Source organism: Pseudonaja textilis, chromosome 1 (genome assembly GCF_049901715.1).
Source record: "Pseudonaja textilis isolate UNSWEBS1 chromosome 1, rPseTex1.2, whole genome shotgun sequence".
NCBI lineage: Eukaryota > Metazoa > Chordata > Lepidosauria > Squamata > Elapidae > Pseudonaja > Pseudonaja textilis.
The window spans coordinates 272,818,803-272,835,901 of record NC_141990.1 but is presented as its reverse complement, the minus strand read 5'-3'; the positions used below and the strand labels follow the sequence as shown (position 1 = coordinate 272,835,901).

The 17,099-nt window shown below is 37.5% G+C and overlaps 1 protein-coding gene across 1 annotated transcript in view; it reads left to right on the top strand.

The window, feature by feature from the left end:
- The first annotated feature begins 1,270 nt into the window (after positions 1 to 1,270).
- PAK6 (p21 (RAC1) activated kinase 6) overlaps positions 1,271 to 17,099 on the top strand; it is a 72,445-nt gene continuing 56,616 nt past the window's right edge. The window contains exon 1 of the mRNA XM_087921818.1: positions 1,271 to 1,315. The gene's annotated coding sequence lies outside the window, so the exon portion shown is untranslated. The remainder of the gene's footprint in view (positions 1,316 to 17,099) is intronic.

Sequence of the window (17,099 nt, the reverse complement as noted above, 5' to 3'; positions counted from 1 at the left end):
GTATAGATACAAAACATAAAATAAATAATAGGAAATATGCAAGGAAATCTAGTCTTGTTCTCAGTGACAATTTATAGTTAATAAACCTAATATGGCCATTCCCCCTTTTGCAAGTATTGTGCATCCCTTGCCATTTCATCTCCAGCTTTAGGGTGACTTTAATTATACTAGTAAATTTCCTCCTTAATCCATACTGTCCAAAAGTACCCTCAAACTGCATGAAATTTATTAGGTTTTGCACCTGGGACCATGGAGGGAAATCCAGCTGAGTATGTGAACTACAACAGAGACAATAGATACAGGACAAGACTCTGCAATGGGACAAAATGTTTCAAGAGGGAAAACTAAGGCTGGAAAAGGTGGAAAGAAAAAAAAGAGGATGACCAGCACTGAGATGAAGAGACTCAATTACAGTGGTGAGGAGTGCAGTGTTAGAAGACCCGAAGAATCAGGTTAGGGACAGAAGGTCATGGAGGAAACGTGTGAGGTTTCTAGGAGTAAAAAAACAATTTGGTAGCACAAAATCAAGTCATTTTTATTTTTTTATTTTTGCTTACTCAAGGATGGGTGGAAAGCATTTGAGCTCAGTAGTGGGAAAAGGCTCCAAACCATGTGAAGATGTTCCAACTTGGACAAAATTGATTAAAGGGAATCTGGCTTATTCTTCTATTTTGCCCATGAAAATCAAATCAGTGTTTCTTTGGGAAGTAGTGAGAACATTTAACGAGAATGGTTATGTGTAAAATCTAGGCAAAGCAAAGCGCACATTTACAAGGAAGGCTAGCTGTTTCCTGATCAGTGACTTGGAGCAACACAAGCACCATTATTTGAATATACCACCTGTTTTCATTTCTGTTAAATGGGCACGGAGACAATTGAATGATACTATTGAATGACCCAGGCAGGAAATGGGCTTAGTCAGTATAACCTAGAACACCTGATGTATCACTCTGGCCCATCCTTCCCAAAGGAAACTTTTGTGTTTTGATTCTTTCCCCCCTTCCTTTTTCCCTTTTCACCACTTGCCTGGGAGAGGGGGTGTCTGGCATTTTCATAATGCCTCCCACACAGCAGCTGGCTGGTTGGCACAAGGGAATGCTGGTAGGAAGCAGCTGCAGTGAGAAGGATGCTCAGGGATGCGGGAGCCGCAGATAAAGCTGAACCAGAGTGTTTCTGCAGCTCAGGAGATGAAATCCTGGAGAATTTTTGCCTGAAGCAAAGGATGTTTCCCTCCTCCTAAAACAAGCAGCAGCCTGCAGTCCCGGGAGGAGGGACCCAGCGCAGCAGCTCAGAAGCAGCTCGTCTTGTCTCTAAGGTAAGATCCTGGTTTTCTCCACGATGAGCTTAGCCGATTTCTGGACTTAGACCCATCCCCTCACCTGTCTATACCTCGACCTGTATGTTTCTTTGACCTGTAGTAAAGCACTTCTGTTACCTTTGGGAATCTCTTGCTTTGGCTGCTTTGAGGGGGGTGGCTTGTGCCCCAAATTTCTGCGTGATGGTTCTCCCCCCTCATGTTATACAAGCGATGTCACTTCAGCTAATGAAGAGAGTTACGGGAAGCAGGGCAATTTGATTGCTCCTGTTGTGGTTTAGTCTCTGTCTCCGTGTCTCTCTCTCTGTCTCTGTCTCTCTTTTTCTTTTCTCTCTCTCTCTCTCTCTCTCTCTCTGCTCTTAATTTCATTGGGGACCGCACTGTGCTTGCTTGTGTTAGTGAGTGAGATAGAGAAAGACAGAATAAGGTTGAAATCTAACCTGCGAGCATTCCAGATGCATGAGAACGGTGCTCTCACACTTCCTCTCCAGATTAAGCATTTGAATTAGCCAATAGGAGCCGCATTCCCCCCCCCCACCCCACCCCAGTTTATAACTTCCAACGAGTGGAGGGAAAAGGTAAGGCTTTTAATGCCAGGAAACCTGGCGTTACTTTAACCAAAAGTAGATTAGGGATAATTTCCTGAGCAAAACACCCTAACCCCAAACATGGATGGGAACTTTAGATACGGATTGTGATGTACCTAGATATAGAGGGAATCACAAACAAGGGTGCAAATAAAGCAGCGTTTTTCAAACTTGGCAACTGGAAGATGTGTAGATGTCAATTAGCAGAATTGCATGGCTAGGTACTATTGAGAAGTTTGGCATCTTTAAGTAGCCACGTTTGAAAAAGAAAAAAACACTTGGAGCGTGTTGATTTGTACATCGGAGAAATAAATGGTGGGTGGTTGTGAGTGTGAATTTGGCCTTTAGCTTTAGTATTATGCTTGGACTAAATATTTAAACATGTATTTCTCCATAATGATTTCATTGAAATATGGGAGGTTATTTGCTACCATACCTTCAGAAAGGATGCTTCAATCTCAGTATCTATTCTAAACTCCCCCTCTCTTAGTTCTTCACTTAATATATTTATTTTATTAGGCTTCCTAATTAACTTCTTTTCAGAAGAAAAAAATGGTCTGTTTAGTGCTGGTAGGTGAGAAAATTGAACAGATCCCAAAGAATTTATGTCCTGAACACAAGTAGCTTCATGTAATTATTTAGTTCTTGTTTCCTATGTAGTAGTGTACACTGGACAGACATTGATCTTAGCTGATTTGGGAAGGAATTTATTTAGAGCATGAATGAACACTTTTACTAATGTGTGCACTGAATTCTAAAGTCTGATAGTGTAAATATTTGAAAAATGAAAAATTGAGAGCTATATTGTCATCTATATTGTCATATTGTGTGAATATGCTGCTCAGTTCGAACTATTCTGAAATGTATATTTATATAAAATATCTTGCAAAACTAGACCCTTCCTCAATGAAAAAAGACCTGGGTGGGTTGCCCTATATGTATAAAATTATGATATTGGGAACATACTACTGGTGGATAATTGTGAAAACTAGCTGTCAGATTCAGATACATAATGGTCCTGCATGATGTTTTTATAGAGAGTATGAATAGTTTTTTTTTAATCATCTGGAAATCAAGATCTCTTATTTGAATACAATATCTCTTTACAGCCTTAGGAATAATTAGAAATAGAATTTCCCTCCAATTTTACTTGCACTTGCATATCCAGTAGCACACTTTCAGATGTTAAGAGCATTTTTCAAATCATCGGGACAAAAGAAAAGAAGACAAATATCTAATTTGTGTCTTTTTTGTATTATAAATATATCCGTGTAGCAAAACATTCCAGAATTCAGATGAAGAGAGTTGGAAGAGACCGTGGAAGTCTTCTATCTAGTCCAACCCCCTGCTCAAATAGGAGACCCTATCTATACCATTTCAGACAAATGGCTGTTCAATGTGTTCTTAAAAGCCTACAGTAATCGAGCATTCATAACTTCTGGAGGCAAGTTGTTCCATTGGTTAATTGTTCTCACTGTCATGAAATTTCTCCTTAGTTCTAGATCACTTTCCTCCTTGATTAGTTTCCATCCATTGCTTCTTGCCTTGCCTTCTGGTGCTTTGGAAAATATGCTAGGTCTCTTCTTTGTGGCAGTCCCTCAAGTATTGGAACACTGTAATCATTTTGTCCCTAATCATTCTTTTTCATTGGTTTTCAGTTGTGTTTTGTTTAAGGTAAACTCTAAATAAATTGCACTGGGCTACAAATTAGTTTTGTAATATGGTGAAATTTCCCAGCAGTTCCCAATTTGTTGGGTTTGCATTCCCTTAACCTCATACATTATAAGATCTGTGATCCACTGAATCTGAGGGGGGCTCAAAAGGTCAAAGTATCCAAGAAGACAAGCAGAATCAGAATGGCTCGTATGTACGTATGTATGTATGTATGTATGTATGTAGGTCTAGGTGTGTTCGGGTCTTTTCCCATGTAAGATTAAGAGTATCTTGGCGACATTTCGGTGAGGTCCCAATCGCCATCCTCAGGCTGGTGCTTTTGCTTCGTGCCAGTGCAAGCAGTGTGTGATCAGAGCTGACGTCTCTCTATAAATACTAGTGGTGGGGGCTGGTGTGCTGGGCTGATTGGCTGTGCTGCTGCCTCTTGATTGGTTGATGGAGTTGATGTTGGTATAATGGGCTGTGTGATGGCCTTGTGAGTTTTGTTCTGGAAATATCCTGGATCTTGTGCTGTAATCTCCTGGTCGTTTTTTTTGTAGTGATCTTTTTTTTCCCATTAGCCTCTCGTGTTTTAATGGCCTGGGTGATGGGTTGTGAGATGGGCTTGCGAGTTCTTTTGTTGTGGTATCCTGGGTCCTGTGTTGTAATCTCCTGGGTCATTTGTGTTTTGATCTCTTTTCTATTAGCCTCCTATGTAGTAACGGCTTGGGAAATGTGATGGCCTTGTGAGATTTATTGCTGTGGTACCCCTGGTCTTGTGCTGTGATATCCTGGGTCATTTGCTGTGTTGCAACTTCTTGAGTTCTTGTGATATAATTTCCTGAGTTTTCTGATGTGATATCCTGAGTGGGTGGCTGTGATGTAGCATTCTGTGTTTTAGTCTGGCTTCGAGTTTGGGGACTGGGTCTGTGTTCTTGGAGTGTGTCAGCTTGTTTGGTTTGGGGTCGGGGTGTGTGACAGCTGGCGCAGCAGCCTTGGTCTATTTTCTGGATGGTGGTTGTCCTTTGTTTATAGGATGGGCTTGGGTCTGGGTCTGATGAGGGGGATTGGCGGTGTGTCCCGTGTTGTTTTGGGTCTGGTGTTGGTTTTCGTGGCTGGGACTTGTTTGTTGGTAAGGGCTAGCTTCCAGATGTCTGGTAGATGGGAGGTATCGTCCCATCTATTCATGTTATGAGGGTGTTTCTCTATCTCGGTGGCTTCTCTGATTATTCTTTTGCTGGACTGTTCAGTGTTGGATATTAATTTGGTTTCTTCAAAATTAATTTCATGTCCTGTGGCTTTAAGGTGCTGGAAGAGGGAGGAAGTATTTTCTTCTCTTCTGACTGCATTTTTGTGTTCTGCGATGCGTGCATTTATTCTCCTGTTGGTTCGTCCAATGTATGTGGCTGGGCAATTGTTGCATGGTATTTCATAAACTCCTTGGTTTTCTAGCTGGATCTTGTCTTTGGGGTTTCTTAGGATGTTGGCTATTTTTTGGTCAGTGCCGAAGGCTGTCCTGATATTGTGTTTGTGGAGAATTTTGCTGATTTTGTCTGTGATGCCTTTGATGTAGGGGAGGAGTGCGATACTGTTGTCTTGTTCTGTGTCTTGGTTTTTTTGGAGGTATCTCTTTTCGGATTAGATTGATGATAGTGTTTCTTTGGAATCCTTTGGAAATTAATACGTTAGTGAGGGTGTGTAGTTCTGTTCTCAGGTGGTCTTTGTCAGCTAGGCGTTTGGTTCTGGAGATGAGGGTCTTGGCTACGGAGTTGATCTGTGCAGGCTGGTGATGGGATTGTGCATTTAGGTAGCGGTTGGTGTGTTTTTGTTCTGATAGATGGTGTGTCCTAGGGAACCATTGGGTTTTTTGTAAATTAGGACATCCAGGAAGGGAAGTTGGTTGTTGGTTTCTGTTTCCATGGGCAATTGTATTTTGAGGTGTAGGTTGTTAAGACGTGTAAGGAAGTTGTCCAGTTTTTCTTTCCCATGTGGCCAAATTATGAAAGTGTCATCTACATATCTGAGCCAGAGTTTGGGTTTGTGTTCGGATATGTCTAGTGCGTTGGTTTCAAAGTGTTCCATGTATAGGTTAGCGATGACAGGTGAGAAGGGTGATCCAATGGGTGCTCCTTCTATCTGTTTGTATCTTTGTCCATTGTGGATGAAGTATGTGTTGGTTAGGCAGTGGTTGGTCAGATCTAGGATGTGTTTGGGGGGGTTGTATTTGTTTTAGATGACTGTCAAGGCTTCTTTGATGGGTACTTGGGTGAAGAGGGATATGACATCGAAGCTCACAAGTAGGTCGCTGAGTTGTAGGTTTTGTTTCTTTATTGTTTCTATGAAGTGGAAGGAGTTTTGTACGTGTGAGGTGATGGATTCTGTGTAGGGCTGGAGTTGTCTGGCACGAAGCTGAAAGCACCAGCCTGAGGATGGCGAGTGGGACCTCACCGAAACGTCACCAAGATACTCTTAATCTTACATGGGAAAAGACCCGAACACACCTAGACCTACATACCTGTACCCGTGAAAATCTACGAACATATATATATATTCTTAAGTTTTCGCGGGTATGTATGGTATTCAGCTTTGTTCGGGTATTTTCCCATGTCATTATAGTTGTGCTTTTAAAGTTGTAGTATATATATTAGGAAACTTTAGTGGCACAGCTTCTTATGCAGAAAATCAAAAGATGTTCTTGAAATTCTCATGGCATAACTATTACATGTATATAAAATCTCCATCTCTGGTTTTGCAGCTGAAAATAAAAAAGGTAACTCAAAATATTAAATAGCTGAACATGTCTAACATACATATTAAACAGTTTTTATGTTTCCTTTCTGTATTTCAACACTTTATCTATTTATATCTCTTTCCTTAATTAAAGAGAGCTGGCCAATTAACAATATTAATATTCTTCATGGAGAAAAACTTTTGATAAACGAAATGTAGGTATGTTTTAATTAATATTGATATTGCTTGTCAGTTACTGGCACTATCAATATTAGGTACTGGTGAAATCCCGGAAATTAGAGGTAACAGGAAGTTACCAGTACTGATGAAATACAGGAAATTAGAACATGGATTATTAAAAGCCCTTCATATCAAGGAATGAGTAAGAGCAACATCTCCGGAAGGAGCCATGAATAATAACACTCAGAAGAAGTTGTGAAAAACAGGTACACATATGAATATAACAATAAGGTGAGTTTGTAACTGGCAGAAACAGCAAGAATGTTGAAAGTTGAAATGAAATTCAGGGAATAGAAATTCTTGAAATATGTCAAATGTTCATTTTAACTATTAATTTTGCTACAGGGCTTCCATAAAAGCTACAAGACTAGGATTGTTATGATAAACTATCAAACATGAGGGAAGTATTAGGATACAGATGGTATTCGTATTAGGATACACGTAGTACACTAACATTCATTTAGTGATGTTCAAAGTTATAATGGTACTGAAAAAGGTGACATACAACTGGTCCTCTCACTTATATTCCTCACAGTCAGGTGCTCAAAATTCAGGTATTGGGCATTTGTCATATACTGTATTTAGGATGGTTGCGCATCCCAGGGCCATATGATCACCATTTGTGACTTTCCCAGCCAGCTTCTGACAAACGAAGTCAATGGGAGAAGCTTCATTGGCCCAATGACAGAATGATTCACTTAACAGGAGTAATTTGCTAAACAACCAAGGCAAAAAGTTATAAAATTGGATATGACTGACATAACAACTGCCTTGCTTAGCAACAGAATTTCCAATCTCAGTTGTGGTTGTAAGTCGGGGACTATCTATAATCTGTTTCCAGGGAGACAGTAAGGCAATTCCATTGCTAGAATCAAAATCCTCCTACACTAATTTGCCCTTCCCAGTTTTCTTGTGTTTTGTGATGATCTCAAATTAAGAGTTCCAAGAGTTTTTCAGTATTTAGGGCATTCTGCCCAACTTTATTATCCGTTCTGGTATTGCTCAGCCAATGACAGACTAGCAATTTATTCTTGATCATCAAGGATGCCAGTGTAGGATATTTCATAATCTTGTTATATAATACCCATGAAATATATTTTGAGAGTGCCCAAATAAAATTGCTTGATTGCTTCACCCCAAAGTGAAGAATGTCTTTAAAAATTCCTTAAAACACAAAACCAACTTATGCAGCAAGTGAAAATATAGTTTTTGGCTGCTTAACGGATGGGCAGAGAAATTATTGTAGTGGAGGAAACTGTGGGAAAAGAATCATCAGGTCTTATGATCATAGGATGTTTAAAGTGACAGGAACAATCTGGTTGGAGAAAACCTTAGAACTGTGAGTCAAGGCACCTATATAGTTTTCAGTAACAGATATTCTGAGATAAACTCCTGCCTTGTTGATATCAAATATATGCCCCAGTCATAGCATAAGTGTCAGGATATGTATACTGAAAAATGATATGGTTGAAAATGATTTAATTGTCTATTATAGATCCTAACAAGCACAAACCAAATTCCCATTCTCTGTGCAATTATCAGATTTTTCCTCCTCCCACCCCCCACTGTAAATTTCTACTACAAAGTTAACAAGAGGCCTCTTCTGCCTTGGGAAACCATTCGTTCAGAAGGTAATCCCTATTCTCCTTAATAACAATGTTTATGGGTAAATCTTTGGAAGCATTAATTATATTACAGGTAACTATGAGTAAGATAAGCACAAAACTGGGTTTAATTTATACTCAGAAACTATTAAATAATTTTTGTTGTTAGCAGTTTTGTGCTTAGTCATTTTTGGCATTACCTACACTAGGTTAATAATTGTTTATTTTATCACCCACACTAGATTTCTTGTTCTTTGTAAGTACTTGCCTTTAAGCAATAAATAACTTGGACCCTAAATAGAGGCCGTCTCTATTCATATGGATCACAGGAGTCTCCAAGCCTTTTCGTATCCTGCACTTCTTGAGTTTAAAGTTCACGCTAAAGTATAGCATTTAAATTGAACAATGGTATGTGTCACTGTATGCTGAATGTATGTTATAAAATGGGATATGTTGCTGGTCTTACTAATGGTCCAGGAATTTGTTGAATGAGTTAGAACTTCAGTCATCAGCCAATATATGTGTGTCTTCAAATCAGCATTGACTCCTAGTGACAAATCCCTGCAGTTTTCTTGACACACTTTCATAAGTGGTTTGCCACTGCTTCCTTTCTAGGCAAGAGAGAAAGTGACTGGCCCAAAGTCACCCAACTGTTTTCATGCTGAAGGAAAGAATGGAATGCAATCTCCCCATTTTTAGCCTTTTTAAAATATGTTTTTAACCTTTAACCACTATACCAAACTGTAGCCATCAACCAAATTTGTTTTTTTCTTAAAAAAAAGTTAGCTTGCTGGAACCATGGCATACAAATTCACATCAAGGTAATAAGGTTAATTAGTGATTTTTCCTTCTTCCTAGATCTGATATAAAATCAGGCAACAGCGCACTTCACCAATAAAGAATTCTCTTCTCTTCTCTACAGGTAGTCCTTGATTTACAACAGTTCATTTAGTGACCATACAAAGTTACAACAGCACTGAAAAAACTTACTTATGACCATTTTTCACACTTACAACATTGCAGCATTCCCACGGCCCCATGATCAAAATTTGGACACTTGACAACTGACTCATATTTATGACAGTTGCAGTGTCCTGGGATCATGTGATCTCTTTTTGTGACCTTTTGACAGACAAAGTGAATGGGGAAGCCAGATTCATTTAACAACCATGTTGCTGCAGTGATTTATTTGTGGCAAGAAAGGTCATAAAATGGGACAAAACTCAGTAAATGTCTCGTTTACCTAGAAACAGAAATTTGGGGTTCCGTTACAGTTTTAAGTTCGGAACTACCTGTGGTCTGAGCTGAAATACCTGTTGGGGAGGAGCAGAAGTAGAAAAATCACTGCAGCAGTTTTCTTGTCATATGTAATGCAAACACACCCACAGTTAAGGTGCCAAATATTCAAGACTAAGTATGCTTTTTAAGGATCTAAGGTGCAGAATTCCCAAGCAACTCTTTCCTTCCAAGTAAAAATGTAAGCTTGGAGTTTGTAGCAGGAATTAATGGATTTAAATTTGCACTTTCAGTGCAAAGGTTCCATTCAGTAGTGGGATTCAAATAATTTAACAACCGGTTCTCTGCCCTAATGATTTCTTCCAACAACCAATTCACCAAACTGCTCAGAAAGTTAACAACCGGTTCTCCCAAACTGGTGCGAACTGGCTGAATCCCACCACTGGTTACATTGATTCTATGAATGAATTTGGATCTAATTCAGCAATATTATGATGTCTTTTTATGACACACAAATCTGCTGCAGCAGGTTGTTTCCTCATTCTGCCTGTGATAAAACTGACCAGTATCTGAGATCAGGAGTACTGTGTTATAATAACACTACAGGGAAAAGTAGAAATCAGTTCCCAGTAATTGTCAGCACTTGTGCAAATATTAATTCCCTTTGAAAAAGTGGAAGAGTTTGAGGAGAGATGTTATTTTCACATGCTCCCATTTCAGCATTTGTTATTCGTTTACTCTCACATGAAGGTACAAGCTGTCAAAATTTAACAAGTTATTCTTGATATGACCTTAGGTGATGAGAAAGATTGGTACTCCGTAAATGGCTATTTTGCATATTTAAGTTAACAACTGTACATGACAACCCATGATAAACAATGCCCCAAATCTAAGTATTATTTACAAAATTATTAGGTGAGATAAGCTCATATTTTCTTAGCCTTTAAATTAGCAATTTAATTACAGTTTTAATAAGGTGTTTTGTATTTCTTTTTTCATCCAATTTTTGACAAGTGATTATATCATAGGCAAAATATTCAAGAATGAAATCTTGAATATTTTACTTATGATTTAATCCTTTGTTAAAAATTGGATGAAATTGTGATGCATGTTTTAAGGTTAAATCAGAGGCAGTATTTAATAAATTATGCATGGCATTTTAATTACTCTAGACTAAGTAAGTTTTCCCTAGAGAGTCTATCTTATTAAGTAGAAATTAATTTCCTAGGAATGCTTTATAACAGTCATGTTCTTATTTTGATTTTCTACTTTTTAAAGTTGAGAAATAATAAAACAGTGTAATTCAACTATACAGTAATAATTGCTGGGATATAGAGTATGGGCTTATGGCTTAATTTAAAGATTTAGAATAATTCAAAGATATAATTTGAATAAATGTCTCCTTTGATAATTCTAAGATCTATATGCGTAAGAAAATTTTTTGGAAGTTTGCATTTATTTAATGTCAGTCATAACAGGGTCTTCTCTCATAATATGCAAAGCCAGTTCTGTACAGTTTCTCTAATATGGATACCAGCAAGTGAGAATACTGGATTAGTGAGTTGTTTCCATTGTTAAGGAGGGATGTATAGTAGCTCTTAAACTCTCTTCATGACTCACATGGCTACTCTTCTTTTTCTCAGATTAAGGATATACATTTATTTGTTTGTAACTATATATTTTCACAAATAAAGCATGTAAAAAAGCACCACTTAATCTACCAAATCCAGCATTTTGTGACAGAACTTTTCCTTAGGCCTGTGGAGCTCCCCTTTCACTCCCTTTTAAGCAGCTGGTTCCCCAGTGCACACCAAGGGCTTTTCCCCACTGCTGAACTAACATGCGATCCACCCATCCCTGAGTCAACAAAAAAGAAGTATTGCAGCAGGAAATCTGCTCTTTGCATTGCCAGTCCTTATCCTGGTTCTATTGTCTCGATGACAGCATCATCCAACTTCCCTCCAAGGCAATGGGAGACAAACCCTATCAGACTTCATACACGTTGAAGCTGACCTTGGAAACCATTGGAAAAGGGGGAAATACCACTTTATCAGTAACACAGTTTATGAATCACTTAAGGCTGTTTCTCTGATCCAAAGGCTGAGGGGTGAGATGAAGGCAACACGATGGGGACAGAAGCCCAAAAAAAAAAAGCATGCTAGAGCCATGGTTATGTGCAAGTGATGAAGAACCCCAAGAATGCATCAGCCCCTCCCCTATCTTAACAGATCCAAACATATAAGCAAGATGCAAATGGAAGAGCAAATTTAATTAGCTTGTCGCTTTAACATTCTAACACTTTATAGTGTATATGTACTCAAAGGTCAAATTCCAGTTTAAAATGTATTACTTTAATAATAAGCCTTGGTGGCAGTAGTTAGAATGCAGTATTGCAGACTAACTTTGCTATCTGTCAGCAGTTTGATCCTGACCAGCTCAAGGTTGACTCAGCCTTTCATCCTTCCAAGGTCAGTAAAATGAGGACCCAGATTGTTGGAGGCAAGTTGCTGACTCAGTAAATAGAACAATAGAAACTAATGCAAACTTTAAAAAACAACCAGAAAAAAATTGAACACGTAGAAAAGAAAAAAAGAAAAACAGAAAAGAGAGAAACAGCAAAACTATAGTAGAGAAAAGGAATATATAAAGAAATAACTCCCTATTTTTCACAATAAGTATAAATAATTTTAGTAACTTAACACTTTCACTTAAAATACAACAAATGTCTCTTTTTCCCATATCCCATCTCTTATCTATAAACAAATCCTTAAAATTTCAGTCCTTTTGTCAACAGAAATCTATAAAGATAACAACACCTCTATTTTAACCTTGATTAAATAAATAATAAATAAAATTCTTCAAAGGTTTACCAAATCTTTTTTGTAAATTCAAATTGGGAAAATTATTTAGGTACATTTTGGTTTGCTATTTGTATCATCTTTTTCCATATTTCTTGTAGCATGTATTTTCAAATCAGTTTCAATCTTGTCAAGTGAAATATATTCCTTTTCTATAACATCTTTTAAACACAGACTACCTATAGAGGTTTAAAATTAATTCCTGGATCATTCCTCAAAAATATCCTTCAATGTGTCTAATGCTTAAATATTTTGCTTCATTTTATATTTGTAAGTCAACTTTGAGCATTCTTCTCCTTTAGGAATCTTTAGTTCCCTCTATTGTCCAATTTTTAAAGTCTTATCTTATTTTTTTAAGCAATTCAAAACAAGGAGCCATAGTGGCACAGTAGTTATAGAAGGCAGGCTGCCCAAAGCCTGGAGTTTGATCCTGACCGAAGGTTGCTTCAGGTCGGTAAAATGAGATCAGAAAAATGAGGACCCAGATTGCTGGGGACAACATGTTGATTCTGTAAACCATTCAGAGAGTCCTGTCAAGAACTATGAAGTGGCATATGAGCCTAAGTGCTGTTGCTCTTTTCCCATCGGAAGGGTTTTTTTAAAAAAATAATAATTCCAAAATTTTGTTTTAAATTTATTTGGATCCTTAGTCTGTTTGTAACTTTCTAAAACCAAAGTTATAAACTTTTGCTGTTTATTAAAATGTTTTAAGTCCTTAAAGCTATATTTAAAACATCTTGCACTAAAGTTTGATGGAAACTCACCAGTGTTGTAGAATACCTTGATCCAAAAGTTCCTAATAGTGGAAAAGCAGCTAACAAGCAGTTTGCAAAAGTGAGTGAGAAATAAATATGCAAACCTAATGTCCTTTCAAAGGTGTTGAGTGCAATTTGAGCAAGGTGCTATACCCCCATCTCTCAGAGCTTTAAACCCACTGAAAACCCAGATTTAGTGGACAGTTGGATTTAGGGGATAACCTTTTCCTCCACAATTAAACTGAGGTTTTTCTATATCTGAAAATTGGTGCTATAAAAGCATGGCACTATGAAAAAACGCTACTGTCATATTTTGGAATATTCCTTGCAGTCTCCATTTGCAAAGAAAGTCTGAGGAAAGTTATAAGAAGAAATTGTTGATATCAGCACACTAAGAGATGGATTATACAAGTTGGAACAATTCAGTGAATGACTTGTTTTCGTGCTAATTCAACACCCAATTGCCTATTTATTTTAGCAACACACTGAAAGATAATATAGAGCTGGCTTTTGACCAAGATAGGACAATATTAGAAACAGAAAACATTGCCAAATATTTGGATAACTTTGACTGCAAGTCTTGGAACTGTTTTCTGCCCCTCCTCTGCTTCACCTATATTAGGACATAGGGGAAAAAAAAGTATATGGCATTCTGTGGTTTTCTTGCAAGCTTTTCTAATTGAAACTTTTTCAACATTTTTTTTTCTGAAGTGGTATTCTGTTCTTATACCTCACTTACAAGTTTTGACATTTTTCTCCAGAACCTATTTTTGTAGAAGGAAGTCACTGAAGATTTACACTGTAATATTTTTTTCTTTGGAGGAAAAAAAAGCCACAAGAAAACTCTACCACAAGGAGGGAGAATAGCAAATGTTCTGAATGGTCAATCAGCATAGCTTTGCTTATGAGTTAAGACCCAACCTACTGCCCATTCATCATTCAGAATCATTTAATTGTTTCTGAGATACGTCTGCTGTGTAACACATTTTGAGAATCTGTGGTTTCTATCTGCACTAGAAATCACTGTTCCCACCTTACCATACCATGTGTTGCTGTGAGGATCAGTGCAATGTTTGTGCAGTAACTATTTAATTGGCAAGGCAGAAGGTAAATAGCATCCAAAAACACTGGAGCAGGGAACACGAGAAACATGAAACAAGGAAAAGTTGAATGTTGAAGAGGAAATGGAAGATACTATATTGAATGTTTTAGGAATAAGCAAATGTGAGGGGATGAAAGAGCCATCCACTGGTTTGAGAATCAGTTTGGTCTAGTGGTTATGGCACCAGCTTAGAAGCCACACTCTGGATTTTAGTCTCACCTTAGACATGAAAGCCTGACCACTTACTCTCAGCCTATAACATCAGGCTTGGATAACAAGCTGTTTGGGTAACAAGCTGTCACAACCAATGTATCAACACTTAGTTGATAAAAAAAGCAGAACTTGCTCTTGCAAATAGAATAATTAGGAAGAGAAAAAAGTGGATGACATGGTCAGTTTAAATCAGATAAGTGTGATATAATGGTTAATAAACTGAAATAGGGCTGGGAAAACTTATTAACTTTTGGTCACTCACTCACTCTCAGTCCAATCTACCACCTGAGGTTATTATTGTGAGATAAAATAAAAAGATATCCCCAGCAAGCTGCCTTGACACGATGTATATTCAGAATGAATAATTGGATGGATTTCTGTCTATCTCAGACCATGGTTCCATACAAGGGAAAAGTAGCAAGGATTATCAAGGACATTTTGTGTATAGCCAGGCTGACTATAGCCAATAAACCTATATGAGAATATTCTTAGAATGGATATCCAATGAACATCAGAGTTGTACAAGGATAGTTACCTACTTCAGAGCTATCAAGGAAGGATGCAATGCTACTAATGGGCAATTGGAATGCAGACATTGGTAAAATGAAGGAAATTAGAATTACAAGAAGACTTGGGAAATGAAATAATGCAAGATGCATTAATTGAGGTAGTTAGCATTTGGACTGGAAGGAGACAAGGGTGCTTCATATGACATTGATGTATCTATACTATCAGCCAGTAGTGGGATTCAATTTTTTTTACTACCAATTCTGTGGGAATGGCTTGATGGGCGTGACAGGGGAAGAATACTGTAAAACCTCCAGTCAGAGATGGTGTTTGCCAGTTCTCTGAACTACTCAAAATTTCCACTACTGGTTCTCCAGAATTGGTCAGAACCTGCTGAATACTATCTCTGCTATCAGCAGATCTTAAAGGAATTGCACTTTTTTCCTAAACACACAGTATTGGGTTCTGGAAAGTACAAATTTAAGCATCATTAAGGAGACAGTGACAAGGATTTCAACATGTTATACAGTACCAGCAGAATTTAACCAAGAAGACGTACAGTAAGAATGTAGGCTCACTAAGAGGAACAGACTCCATATACTTATCCTGAGGTGCTATAGGAAGAGACAGTAGACACTGTCAAAATTGCAGCAGAAAATAATACAGTGTTCTTCCAAAATTTCAAAGAGGAAGAAATCCAAGTAGCTTTCAGAAGAAGCTATCATGGTAGACATAAAAAAGGAAGGAAAGCCTTGGAATTGACTTATCACTAATTTCAATGCCAAGCAAAACAAACAAATAAAAACAAGGGATCACAATCAAGAATGTCAGCAAAAAGAAGGAAAGAAGGAGAAGAAAAATAACAAATGGTTTTTGGAGGAACAGATAAATCACAGAAGAAAATAAGACTATTCAAAGGTAGTATACAACAGAACAATGGTTAAGGAAGTTAAAAAGCTTATAGTGAAAACCCTTTGTAAACAGAATTTTAGAACTCTTTTTAGAAAGAGACATCAAATATATTCAGGAATGACTAGCTGGCAATTAGGAAAGGACAAATGACCTATTGAACTGTTTCAAGATGAAGGAGAAACAGCAGTTAAAGTATAACAGCCCTGTGTTAACAAATGAGGAACAAGACCTTGTGCCCTAGAGACTGGAAATATTGAACAATACATCTATACTGAAGACAACACAAGAGAACATGCCTATTTCTGAAATGTTCTGCAAGTTGCCTCTATATTTATTTGACTGATATAAGAAATAAATTATAAGAATAACAGGATTGGAAGAGATGAGGATCCAGAATGAAAATTAGAAATGAATCCTAAGGAAGAAAGCAATGATAACTTTAAAAAGATTGTGGGACATATGATATTTCCAAGATATATACAACTAATGAAGTTGGACCCTGAGAACAAGACAATAGACACTTTTAAGTAACAGATCTGGAGACAATTCCTAAAAATACCATGGATTGCAAGAACCAATCAATCCAGGCCCCCCAAAAGATTAATTGCTCAAGGAAATACTCAGTAAGCAATAAGTCGCATACATTGATCATGTGATACAAACAGCTGAAGATTAGAAAAAAAATTTTGTGCTTGGCAAGGTTAAGGGAAATCGAAGGGAATGATAATGAATAAAGTGCCTAGACGGGATCAGGGAGATTACTGGAAACCAGTCAGATTGTTAAGCATCAGTCCATTCATCATCCGAAATCAGATGTGAGTTGTTGACATTTAATAATTAGCAACATTTAAATGTGCATCTATACTTATAAATCAGCATATAGTTATTTCATGTAAATAGCTTCCCTCTTTTGTATTTCTTGGAAGGAACAGATTTCAACTTGTGTGTGTGGGGGGGGAACCAATTCCTATGATACACATTCCAACTTTATGGATTAAAAGGATTTCTCCACCAAAAAAAAAATACTTGGATGAATAATCTAGCCTCTACCACACCGTAGTACATCTCATTCTTTCCCTTTCTCTAAATGAAAAGAATGTGAATCTATATTCATTTTGCAGTAACTATTGAAGATAAAATACCTAGAGCTATCAGTAGTATCTTATTTAGCAAACCATACTATAATAAAATGAGTTTTTCTAGTAACCGGTGGTGGAAATACTTAAAATACAAAGGTGGTTAAATTCCACAGGTGGTGGAAATACTTAAAATACAAAGCCTCTTTAAATTTATTTTGATCTTTGGAATTTTCCATTGTTTAAATTCTTCATAAACGCTTGGTCCTTCTATCCTGGATGGCTAGTACATAGTGGTGGACTCTGGTGGC